Genomic DNA, 14,086 nt, shown 5'->3' on the forward strand with positions numbered 1-14,086 from the left:
GTGGGTGATATGGGAGAAACCAAATGGCAACTGTTTTACATGTTTTACTTTTTTGATGCGATTTTGGACTACATGCTATACTAAAACTTTTTGACACTATTTTAGTCCATATGCTGCAATATAAATTTAAGCGTGATTTTGGACATCTTGCTATACAATGACTTTTGGACACAATTTTTGGCTTGTAGAGATACATCATAGTATTTAATGTCGAAAAAAAAGGCAGAAAATCCCATCATATACTATGGCGAAAAATGTCAAATTCTGACCCGTCCCAAAAATTTCTGATTATAGCTTAAGGACGCGTAATACTGTACAAAGTGGAAACAAAGGCCAAAAAAAGTGAAAAAACCTTATTATTTAGCATGTTGAAAAAGTGGCCAAAAAATCGCATACTATACTATGGCGAAAAATGTCAAATTTTGTCCCGTCACAAAAAAGGCCAAAAATGACATATTATAGCTCGTAGAGACGCGTTATACTATACATAGTGGAAACAAAGGCCAAAAAAGTCCAAAAACCTCATAATTTATCATGTTGAAAAAGTGGCCAAAAAGATCGCATACTATACTATGGCGAAAAATGTCAAATTTTGACCCGTCACAAAAATGGCTAAAAATGACATATTATAGCTCGTAGAGACGCATTAAACCATAGAAAGTGGAAACAAAGGCCAAAAAAGTCCAAAAACCTCATAATTTAGCATGTTGAAAAAGTGGCCGAAAAGATCGCATACTATACTATGGCGAAAAACAATGTCAAATTTTGGCCCGTCACAAAAATGGCTAAAAATGACATATTATAGCTCGTAGAGACGCATTATACCATAGAAAGTGGAAACAAAGGCCAAAAAAGTCCAAAAACCTCATAATTTAGCATGTTGAAAAAGTGGCCGAAAAATCGCATACTATACTATGGCGAAAAAAAAAGTCAAATTTTGACCCGTCACAAAAATGGCTAAAAATGACATATTATAGCTCATGGAGACGCGTTATACTATACAAAGTGGAAACAAAGGACAAAAAAGTCAAAAAACCTCATAATTTAGCATGTTGAGAAAGTGGCCGAAAAATCGCATACAATACTATGGCGAAAAAAAATGTCAAATTTTGACCCGTCAAAAAAATGGCCAAAAATGACATATTATAGCTCGTAGAGACGCATTATAGCATACAAAGTGGAAACAAAGGCCAAAAAAGTCAAAAAACCTCATAATTTAGCATGTTGAAAAAGTGGCCGAAAAATCGCATACTATACTATGGCGAAAAAAAAAGTCAAATTTTGACCCGTCACAAAAATAGCCAAAAATGACATATTATAGCTCGTAGAGACGCGTTATACTATACAAAGTGGAAACAAAGGCCAAAAAAGTCCAAAAACTTCATAATTTAGCATGTTGAAAAAGTGGCCCAAAAATCGCATACTATACTATGGCGAAAAATGTCAAATTTTGACGCGTCACATAAATGGCTAAAAATGACATATTATAGCTCGTAGAAACGCGTTATACCATACAAAGTGGAAACAAAGGCCAAAAAAGTCCAAAAACCTCATAATTTATCATGTTGGAAAAAGTGGCCAAAAAGATCGCATACTATACTATGGCGAAAAAAAAAGTCAAATTTTGGCCCGTCACAAAAATGGCCAAAAATGACATATTATAGCTCATAGAGACGCATAATGTTATACAAAGTGGAAACAAAGCCCAAAAAAGTCCAAAAACCTCATAATTTAGCATGTTGAAAAAGTGGCCAAAAAGATCGCATACTATACTATGGCGAAAAATGTCAAATTTTGACCCGTCACAAAAATGGCTAAAAATGACATATTATAGCTCGTAGAGACGCATTAAACCATAGAAAGTGGAAACAAAGGCCAAAAAAGTCCAAAAACCTCATAATTTAGCATGTTGAAAAAGTGGCCGAAAAGATCGCATACTATACTATGGCGAAAAACAATGTCAAATTTTGGCCCGTCACAAAAATGGCTAAAAATGACATATTATAGCTCGTAGAGACGCATTATACTATACAAAGTGGAAACAAAGGCCAAAAAAGTCCAAAAACCTCATAATTTAGCATGTTGAAAAAGTGGCCGAAAAATCGCATACTATACTATGGCGAAAAAAAAAGTCAAATTTTGACCCGTCACAAAAATGGCTAAAAATGACATATTATAGCTCATGGAGACGCGTTATACTATACAAAGTGGAAACAAAGCCCAAAAAAGTCCAAAAACCTCATAATTTAGCATGTTGAGAAAGTGGCCGAAAAATCGCATACAATACTATGGCGAAAAAAAATGTCAAATTTTGACCCGTCAAAAAAATGGCCAAAAATGACATATTATAGCTCGTAGAGACGCATTATAGCATACAAAGTGGAAACAAAGGCCAAAAAAGTCAAAAAACCTCATAATTTAGCATGTTGAAAAAGTGGCCGAAAAATCGCATACTATACTATGGCGAAAAAAAAAGTCAAATTTTGACCCGTCACAAAAATAGCCAAAAATGACATATTATAGCTCGTAGAGACGCGTTATACTATACAAAGTGGAAACAAAGGCCAAAAAAGTCCAAAAACTTCATAATTTAGCATGTTGAAAAAGTGGCCCAAAAATCGCATACTATACTATGGCGAAAAATGTCAAATTTTGACGCGTCACATAAATGGCTAAAAATGACATATTATAGCTCGTAGAAACGCGTTATACCATACAAAGTGGAAACAAAGGCCAAAAAAGTCCAAAAACCTCATAATTTATCATGTTGAAAAAGTGGCCAAAAAGATCGCATACTATACTATGGCGAAAAAAAAAGTCAAATTTTGGCCCGTCACAAAAATGGCCAAAAATGACATATTATAGCTCATAGAGACGCATAATGTTATACAAAGTGGAAACAAAGCCCAAAAAAGTCCAAAAACCTCATAATTTAGCATGTTGAAAAAGTGGCCGAAAAATCACATACTATACTATGGCGAAAAAAAAAGTCAAATCTTGACCCGTCACAAAAATGGCGTAAACTGACATATTATAGCTCATAGAGATGCATAATGTTATACAAAGTGGAAACAAAGCCCAAAAAAGTCCAAAAACCTCATAATTTAGCATGTTGAAAAAGTGGCAGAAAAGATCGCATACTATACTATGGCGAAAAAAAGTCAAATTTTGACCCGTCACAAAAATGGCTAAAAATGACATATTATAGCTCGTAGAGACGCGTTATACTATAAAAAGTGGAAACAAAGGTCAAAAAAGTCAAAAAAACTCATAATTTAGCATGTTGAAAAAGTGGCCAAAAAATCGCATACTATACTATGGCGAAAAATGTCAAATTTTGACCCGTCACAAAAATGGCTAAAAATGACATATTATAGCTCGTAGAGACGCATTATAGCATACAAAGTGGAAACAAAGGCCAAAAAAGTCCAAAAACCTCATAATTTAGCATGTTGAAAAAGTGGCCAAAAATCGCATACTATACTATGGCGAAAAAAAAAGTCAAATTTTGACCCGTCACAAAAATAGCTAAAAATGACATATTATAGCTCGTAGAGACGCGTTATACTATAAAAAGTGGAAACAAAGGCCAAAAAAGTCCAAAAACCTCATAATTTAGCATGTTGAAAAAGTGGCCGAAAAAATCGCATACTATACTATGGCGAAAAATGTCAAATTTTGACCCATCACAAAAATGGCTAAAAATGACATATTATAGCTCATAGAGACGCATTATAGCATACAAAGTGGAAACAAATGCCAAAAAAGTAAAAAAAAACCTCATAATTTAGCATGTTGAAAAAGTGGCCAAAAATCGCATACTATACTATGGCGAAAAAAAAAGTCAAATTTTGACCCGTCACAAAAATAAAAAAATGACATATTATAGCTCGTGAGACGTTATACTATACAAAGTGGAAACAAAGCCCAAAAAGTCCAAAAACCTCATAATTTAGCATGTGGAAAAAGTGGCCAAAAAATCGCATACTATACTATGGCGAAAAATGTCAAATTTTGACCCATCACAAAAATGGCTAAAAATGACATATTATAGCTCGTAGAGACGCGTTATACTATAAAAAGTGGAAACAAAGGCCAAAAAAGTCCAAAAAACTCATAATTTAGCATGTTGAAACAGTGGCCGAAAAAATCGCATAGTATACTATGGCGAAAAATGTCAAATTTTGACCGTCACATAAATAGCTAAAAATGACATATTATAGCTCAGAGAGGCAGCGTTATACTATACAAAGTGGAAACAAAGGCCAAAAAAGTCCAAAAAACTCATAATTTAGCATGTTGAAATGGGGCCGAAAAAATCGCATACTATACTATGGCGAAAAATGTCAAATTTTGACCCATCACAAAAATGGCTAAAAATGGCATATTATAGCTCGTAGAGACGCATAATGTTATACAAAGTGGAAACAAAGCCCAAAAAAGTCCAAAAACCTCATAATTTAGCAAGTTGAAAAAGTGGCCGAAAAGATCGCATACTATACTATGGCGAAAAAAAATGTCAAATTTTGACCCGTCACAAAAATAGCTAAAAATGACATATTATAGCTCAGAGAGGCAGCGTTATACTATACAAAGTGGAAACAAAGCCCAAAAAGTCCAAAAAACTCATAATTTAGCATGTTGAAATGGGGCCGAAAAAATCGCATACTATACTATGGCGAAAAATGTCAAATTTTGACCCGTCACAAAAATAGCCAAAAATGACATATTATAGCTCGTAGAGACGCATTATAGCATACAAAGTGGAAACAAAGGCCAAAAAAGTCCAAAAACCTCATAATTTAGCATGTTGAAAAAGTGGCCGAAAAATCGTGATACTATACTATGGCGAAAAAAAAAGTCAAATTTTGACCCGTCACAAAAATGGCTAAAAATGACATATTATAGCTCGTAGAGACGCGTTATACTATACAAAGTGGAAACAAAGCCCAAAAAAGTCCAAAAACCTCATAATTTAGCATGTTGAAAAAGTGGCCGAAAAGATCGCATACTATACTATGGCGAAAAAAAATGTCAAATTTTGACCCGTCACAAAAATAGCCAAAAATGACATGTTATAGCTCGTGAGAGACGTTATACTAAACAAAGTGGAAACAAAGCCCAAAAAAGTCCAAAAACCTCATAATTTAGCATGTTGAAAAAGTGGCCGAAAAATCGCATACTATACTATGGCGAAAAAAAAAGTCAAATTTTGACCCGTCACAAAAATGGCTAAAAATGACATATTATAGCTCGTAGAGACGCGTTATACTATACAAAGTGGAAACAAAGGCCAAAAAAGTCCAAAAACCTCATAATTTAGCATGTTGAAATGGGGCCGAAAAAATCGCATACTATACTATGGCGAAAAATGTCAAATTTTGACCCGTCACAAAAATAGCCAAAAATGACATATTATAGCTCAGAGAGGCAGCATTATAGCATACAAAGTGGAAACAAAGGCCAAAAAAGTCCAAAAACCTCATAATTTAGCATGTTGAAAAAGTGGCCGAAAAATCGCATACTATACTATGGCGAAAAAAAATGTCAAATTTTGACCCGTCACAAAAATGGCTAAAAATGACATATTATAGCTCGTAGAGACGCGTTATACTATACAAAGTGGAAACAAAGCCCAAAAAAGTCCAAAAACCTCATAATTTAGCATGTTGAAAAAGTGGCCGAAAAGATCGCATACTATACTATGGCGAAAAAAAATGTCAAATTTTGACCCGTCACAAAAATAGCCAAAAATGACATATTATAGCTCGTAGAGACGCGTTATACTATACAAAGTGGAAACAAAGCCCAAAAAAGTCCAAAAACCTCATAATTTAGCATGTTGAAAAAGTGGCCGAAAAAATCGCATACTATACTATGGCGAAAAAAAAAGTCAAATTTTGACCCGTCACAAAAATGGCTAAAAATGACATATTATAGCTCGTAGAGACGTGTTATACTATACAAAGTGGAAACAAAGCCCAAAAAAGTCCAAAAACCTCATAATTTAGCATGTTGAAAAAGTGGCCGAAAAGATTGCATACTATACTATGGCGAAAAAAAATGTCAAATTTTGACCCGTCACAAAAATAACCAAAAATGACATATTATATCTCGGAGAGACCGATTATACTATACAAAGTGGAAACAAAGCCCAAAAAAGTCCAAAAACCTCATAATTTAGCATGTTGAAAAAGTGGCCGAAAAAATCGCATACTATACTATGGCGAAAAATGTCAAATTTTGACCCATCACAAAAATGGCTAAAAATGACATATTATAGCTCGTAGAGACGCATTATAGCATACAAAGTGGAAACAAAGGCCAAAAAAGTCAAAAAAACTCATAATTTAGCATGTTGAAATGGGGCCGAAAAAATCGCATACTATACTATGGCGAAAAATGTCAAATTTTGACCCGTCACAAAAATAGCCAAAAATGACATATTATAGCTCGTAGAGACGCATTATAGCATACAAAGTGGAAACAAAGGCCAAAAAAGTCCAAAAACCTCATAATTTAGCATGTTGAAAAAGTGGCGAAAAATCGCATACTATACTATGGCGAAAAAAAGTCAAATTTTGACCCGTCACAAAAATGGCTAAAAATGACATATTATAGCTTCAGAGAGACGTTATACTATACAAAGTGGAAACAAAGCCCAAAAAAGTCCAAAAACCTCATAATTTAGCATGTTGAAAAAGTGGCCGAAAAGATCGCATACTATACTATGGCGAAAAAAAATGTCAAATTTTGACCCGTCACAAAAATAGCCAAAAATGACATATTATAGCTCGTAGAGACGCGTTATACTATAAAAAGTGGAAACAAAGGCCAAAAAAGTCCAAAAACCTCATAATTTAGCATGTTGAAAAGTGGCGAAAAATCGCATACTATACTATGGCGAAAAAAATGTCAAATTTTGACCCGTCACAAAATGGCTAAAAATGACATATTATAGCTCGTAGAGACGTTATACTATACAAAGTGGAAACAAAGCCCAAAAAGTCCAAAAACCTCATAATTTAGCATGTTGAAAAAGTGGCGAAAAAATCGCATACTATACTATACTATGAAAAAAAAAAGTCAAATTTTGACCCGTCACAAAAATGGCTAAAAAAGACATATTATAGCTCAGAGAGGCAGCGTTATACTATACAAAGTGGAAACAAAGGCCAAAAAGTCCAAAAAACTCATAATTTAGCATGTTGAAAAAGTGGCGAAAAAATCGCATACTATACTATGGCGAAAAAAATGTCAAATTTTGACCCATCACAAAAATGGCTAAAAATGACATATTATAGCTCAGAGAGACGTTATACTATACAAAGTGGAAACAAAGGCCAAAAAAGTCCAAAAACCTCATAATTTAGCATGTTGAAAAAGTGGCCGAAAAATCGCATACTATACTATGGCGAAAAAAAAAGTCAAATTTTGACCCGTCACAAAAATGGCTAAAAATGACATATTATAGCTCAGAGACGCAGCGTTATACTATACAAAGTGGAAACAAAAGGCCAAAAAAGTCCAAAAACCTCATAATTTAGCATGTTGAAAAAGTGGCCGAAAAATCGCATACTATACTATGGCGAAAAAAAGTCAAATTTTGACCCGTCACAAAAATGGCTAAAAATGACATATTATAGCTCGTAGAGACGCTTTATACTATACAAAGTGGAAACAAAGGCCAAAAAGTCCAAAAAACTCATAATTTAGCATGTTGAAAAAGTGGCCGAAAAAATCGCATACTATACTATGGCGAAAAATGTCAAATTTTGACCCATCACAAAAATAGCCAAAAATGACATATTATAGCTCGTGAGAGGCAGCGTTATACTATACAAAGTGGAAACAAAGGCCAAAAAGTCCAAAAACTCATAATTTAGCATGTTGAAAAAGTGGCGAAAAAATCGCATACTATACTATGGCGAAAAAAAAGTCAAATTTTGACCCATCACAAAAATGGCTATAAATGACATATTATAGCTCGTAGAGACGCGTTATACTATACAAAGTGGAAACAAAGCCCAAAAAAGTCAAAAAACCTCATAATTTAGCATGTTGAAAAAGTGGCCGAAAAATCGCATACTATACTATGGCGAAAAAAATGTCAAATTTTGACCCGTCACAAAATGGCTAAAATGACATATTATAGCTCGTGAGACGCGTTATACTATACAAAGTGGAAACAAAGCCAAAAAGTCCAAAACCTCATAATTTAGCATGTTGAAAAAGTGGCGAAAAATCGCATACTATACTATGGCGAAAAAAAGTCAAATTTTGACCCGTCACAAAAATGGCTAAAAATGACATATTATAGCTCGTAGAGACGCATTATACTATACAAAGTGGAAACAAATGCCAAAAAAGTCCAAAAAACCTCATAATTTAGCATGTTGAAAAAGTGGCCGAAAAATCGCATACTATACTATGGCGAAAAAAAAAGTCAAATTTTGACCCATCACAAAAATAGCTAAAATGACATATTATAGCTCAGAGAGACGTTATACTATACAAAGTGGAAACAAAGGCCAAAAAGTCCAAAAACCTCATAATTTAGCATGTTGAAAAAGTGGCGAAAAAATCGCATACTATACTATGGCGAAAAAAAAAGTCAAATTTTGACCCGTCACAAAAATGGCTAAAAATGACATATTATAGCTCGTAGAGACGCGTTATACTATACAAAGTGGAAACAAAGCCCAAAAAAGTCCAAAAACCTCATAATTTAGCATGTTGAAAAAGTGGCGAAAAAATCGCATACTATACTATGGCGAAAAAAAATGTCAAATTTTGACCCGTCACAAAATGGCTAAAAATGACATATTATAGCTCGTGAGACGCGTTATACTATACAAAGTGGAAACAAAGGCCAAAAAGTCCAAAAACCTCATAATTTAGCATGTTGAAAAAGTGGCGAAAAAATCGCATACTATACTATGGCGAAAAAAATGTCAAATTTTGACCCATCACAAAAATGGCTAAAATGACATATTATAGCTCAGAGAGACGCGTTATACTATACAAAGTGGAAACAAAGGCCAAAAGGGGCCAAAAACCTCATAATTTAGCATGTTGAAAAAGTGGCCAAAAAATCGCATACTATACTATGGCGAAAAATGTCAAATTTTGACCCGTCACAAAAATGGCTAAAAATGACATATTATAGCTCGTAGAGACGCGTTATACTATACAAAGTGGAAACAAAGGCCAAAAAAGTCCAAAAACCTCATAATTTAGCATGTTGAAAAAGTGGCCGAAAAATCGCATACTATACTATGGCGAAAAAAAAAGTCAAATTTTGACCCGTCACAAAAATGGCTAAAAATGACATATTATAGCTCGTAGAGACGCGTTATACTATACAAAGTGGAAACAAAGGCCAAAAAGTCCAAAAACCTCATAATTTAGCATGTTGAAAAAGTGGCGAAAAATCGCATACTATACTATGGCGAAAAATGTCAAATTTTGACCCATCACAAAAATAGCTAAAATGACATATTATAGCTCAGTGAGACGCGTTATACTATACAAAGTGGAAACAAAGGCCAAAAAAGTCCAAAAACCTCATAATTTAGCATGTTGAAAAAGTGGCGAAAAATCGCATACTATACTATGGCGAAAAAAATGTCAAATTTTGACCCGTCACAAAAATGGCTAAAAATGACATATTATAGCTCGTGAGAGACGTTATACTATACAAAGTGGAAACAAAGACCAAAAAAGTCAAAAAACCTCATAATTTAGCATGTTGAAAAAGTGGCCGAAAAATCGCATACTATACTATGGCGAAAAAAAATGTCAAATTTTGACCCGTCACAAAAATGGCTAAAAATGACATATTATAGCTCGTAGAGACGCGTTATACTATACAAAGTGGAAACAAAGGCCAAAAAAGTCCAAAAACCTCATAATTTAGCATGTTGAAAAAGTGGCCGAAAAATCGCATACTATACTATGGCGAAAAATGTCAAATTTTGACGCGTCACAAAATAGCTAAAAATGACATATTATAGCTCGTGAGACGCAGCGTTATACTATACAAAGTGGAAACAAAGGCCAAAAAGTCCAAAAACCTCATAATTTAGCATGTTGAAAAAGTGGCGAAAAATCGCATACTATACTATGGCGAAAAATGTCAAATTTTGACCCGTCACAAAAATGGCTAAAATGACATATTATAGCTTCGTGAGGCAGCGTTATACTATACAAAGTGGAAACAAAGCCCAAAAAAGTCCAAAAAACTCATAATTTAGCATGTTGAAAAAGTGGCCGAAAAATCGCATACTATACTATGGCGAAAAAAAGTCAAATTTTGACCCGTCACAAAATGGCTAAAAATGACATATTATAGCTCAGAGAGGCAGCGTTATACTATACAAAGTGGAAACAAAGGCCAAAAAAGTCCAAAAAACTCATAATTTAGCATGTTGAAAAAGTGGCCGAAAAAATCGCATACTATACTATGGCGAAAAATGTCAAATTTTGACCCATCACAAAAATAGCCAAAAATGACATATTATAGCTCGTAGAGACGCGTTATACTATAAAAAGTGGAAACAAAGGCCAAAAAAGTCCAAAAAACTCATAATTTAGCATGTTGAAAAAGTGCCCCAAAAATCGCATACTATACTATGGCGACAAATGTCAAATTTTGACCCATCACAAAATGGCTAAAAATGACATATTATAGCTCAGTGAGACGCGTTATACTATACAAAGTGGAAACAAAGGCCAAAAAGTCCAAAAACCTCATAATTTAGCATGTTGAAAAAGTGGCGAAAAATCGCATACTATACTATGGCGAAAAAAGTCAAATTTTGACCCGTCACAAAAATGGCTAAAAATGACATATTATAGCTCGTAGAGACGCGTTATACTATACAAAGTGGAAACAAAGCCCAAAAAAGTCCAAAAACCTCATAATTTAGCATGTTGAAAAAGTGGCCGAAAAAATCGCATACTATACTATGGCGAAAAATGTCAAATTTTGACCCATCACAAAAATGGCTAAAAATGACATATTATAGCTCGTAGAGACGCATTATAGCATACAAAGTGGAAACAAAGGCCAAAAAAGTCCAAAAAACTCATAATTTAGCATGTTGAAAAAGTGGCCGAAAAAATCGCATACTATACTATGGCGAAAAATGTCAAATTTTGACCCATCACAAAAATGGCTAAAAATGACATATTATAGCTCGTAGAGACGCGTTATACTATACAAAGTGGAAACAAAGGCCAAAAAAGTCCAAAAACCTCATAATTTAGCATGTTGAAAAAGTGGCCGAAAAATCGCATACTATACTATGGTGTAAAATGTCAAATTTTGACCCGTCACAAAAATGGCTAAAATGACATATTATAGCTCAGAGAGACGTTATACTATACAAAGTGGAAACAAAGGCCAAAAAGTCCAAAACCTCATAATTTAGCATGTTGAAAAAGTGGCCGAAAAATCGCATACTATACTATGGCGAAAAAAAAAGTCAAATTTTGACCCGTCACAAAAATGGCTAAAAATGACATATTATAGCTCGTAGAGACGCGTTATACTATAAAAAGTGGAAACAAAGGCCAAAAAAGTCCAAAAAACTCATAATTTAGCATGTTGAAAAAGTGGCCGAAAAAATCGCATACTATACTATGGCGAAAAATGTCAAATTTTGACCCATCACAAAAATAGCCAAAAATGACATATTATAGCTCGTAGAGACGCGTTATACTATACAAAGTGGAAACAAAGGCCAAAAAAGTCCAAAAACCTCATAATTTAGCATGTTGAAAAACTGGCCGAAAAATCGCATACTATACTATGGCGAAAAAAAGTCAAATTTTGACCCGTCACAAAAATGGCTAAAATGACATATTATAGCTCAGAGAGCAGCGTTATACTATACAAAGTGGAAACAAAGGCCAAAAAAGTCCAAAAAACTCATAATTTAGCATGTTGAAACAGTGGCCGAAAAAATCGCATAGTATACTATGGCGAAAAATGTCAAATTTTGACCCATCACAAAAATGGCTATAAATGACATATTATAGCTCGTAGAGACGCGTTATACTATAAAAAGTGGAAACAAAGGCCAAAAAAGTCCAAAAACCTCATAATTTAGCATGTTGAAAAAGTGGCCGAAAAATCGCATACTATACTATGGCGAAAAAAAAAGTCAAATTTTGACCCGTCACAAAAATGGCTAAAAATGACATATTATAGCTCGTAGAGACGCGTTATACTATAAAAAGTGGAAACAAAGGCCAAAAAAGTCCAAAAAACTCATAATTTAGCATGTTGAAAAAGTGGCCGAAAAAATCGCATACTATACTATGGCGAAAAATGTCAAATTTTGACCCGTCACAAAAATAGCCAAAAATGACATATTATAGCTCGTAGAGACGCGTTATACTATACAAAGTGGAAACAAAGGCCAAAAAGTCCAAAAACTCATAATTTAGCATGTTGAAAAAGTGGCGAAAAATCGCATACTATACTATGGCGAAAAAATGTCAAATTTTGACCCGTCACAAAAATGGCTAAAAATGACATATTATAGCTCGTGAGACGCAGCGTTATACTATACAAAGTGGAAACAAAGGCCAAAAAGTCCAAAAACCTCATAATTTAGCATGTTGAAAAAGTGGCCGAAAAAATCGCATACTATACTATGGCGAAAAAAAAAGTCAAATTTTGACCCGTCACAAAAATGGCTAAAAATGACATATTATAGCTCGTAGAGACGCGTTATACTATAAAAAGTGGAAACAAAGGCCAAAAAAGTCCAAAAAACTCATAATTTAGCATGTTGAAAAAGTGGCCGAAAAAATCGCATACTATACTATGGCGAAAAATGTCAAATTTTGACCCATCACAAAAATGGCTAAAAATGACATATTATAGCTCAGAGAGGCAGCGTTATACTATACAAAGTGGAAACAAAGGCCAAAAAAGTCCAAAAACCTCATAATTTAGCATGTTGAAAAAGTGGCCGAAAAATCGCATACTATACTATGGCGAAAAAAAAAGTCAAATTTTGACCCGTCAAAAAATGGCTAAAAATGACATATTATAGCTCAGAGAGACGCGTTATACTATACAAAGTGGAAACAAAGGCCAAAAAGTCCAAAAACTCATAATTTAGCATGTTGAAAAAGTGGCCGAAAAAATCGCATACTATACTATGGCGAAAAATGTCAAATTTTGACCCGTCACAAAAATAGCCAAAAATGACATATTATAGCTCGTAGAGACGCGTTATACTATAAAAAGTGGAAACAAAGGCCAAAAAAGTCCAAAAAACTCATAATTTAGCATGTTGAAAAAGTGGCCGAAAAAATCGCATACTATACTATGGCGAAAAATGTCAAATTTTGACCCATCACAAAAATGGCTAAAAATGACATATTATAGCTCGTAGAGACGCATTATAGCATACAAAGTGGAAACAAAGGCCAAAAAAGTCCAAAAAACTCATAATTTAGCATGTTGAAAAAGTGGCCAAAAAATCGCATACTATACTATGGCGAAAAATGTCAAATTTTGACCCGTCACAAAAATAGCCAAAAATGACATATTATAGCTCGTAGAGACGCGTTATACTATAAAAAGTGGAAACAAAGGCCAAAAAAGTCCAAAAAACTCATAATTTAGCATGTTGAAATGGGGCCGAAAAAATCGCATACTATACTATGGCGAAAAATGTCAAATTTTGACCCATCACAAAAATGGCTAAAAATGACATATTATAGCTCGTAGAGACGCGTTATACTATAAAAAGTGGAAACAAAGGCCAAAAAAGTCCAAAAACCTCATAATTTAGCATGTTGAAAAAGTGGCCGAAAAAATCGCATACTATACTATGGCGAAAAATGTCAAATTTTGACCCGTCACAAAAATGGCTAAAAATGACATATTATAGCTCGTAGAGACGCGTTATACTATACAAAGTGGAAACAAAGGCCAAAAAAGTCCAAAAACCTCATAATTTAGCATGTTGAAAAAGTGGCCGAAAAAATCGCATACTATACTATGGCGAAAAATGTCAAATTTTGACCCGTCACAAAAATAGCCAAAAATGACATATTATAG

The 14,086-nt window shown here is 34.0% G+C and overlaps 1 protein-coding gene across 1 annotated transcript in view; it reads right to left on the minus strand.

The window, feature by feature from the left end:
- LOC121951588 (uncharacterized) overlaps positions 1-14,086 on the minus strand; it is a 32,930-nt gene that overhangs the window by 1,084 nt on the left and 17,760 nt on the right. The window lies entirely within an intron of this gene.

The sequence above is a fragment of the Plectropomus leopardus genome, chromosome 12 (genome assembly GCF_026936395.1).
Source record: "Plectropomus leopardus strain MGB_pleo_1.0 chromosome 12, ASM2693639v1, whole genome shotgun sequence".
Taxonomy (NCBI): domain Eukaryota; kingdom Metazoa; phylum Chordata; class Actinopteri; order Perciformes; family Serranidae; genus Plectropomus; species Plectropomus leopardus.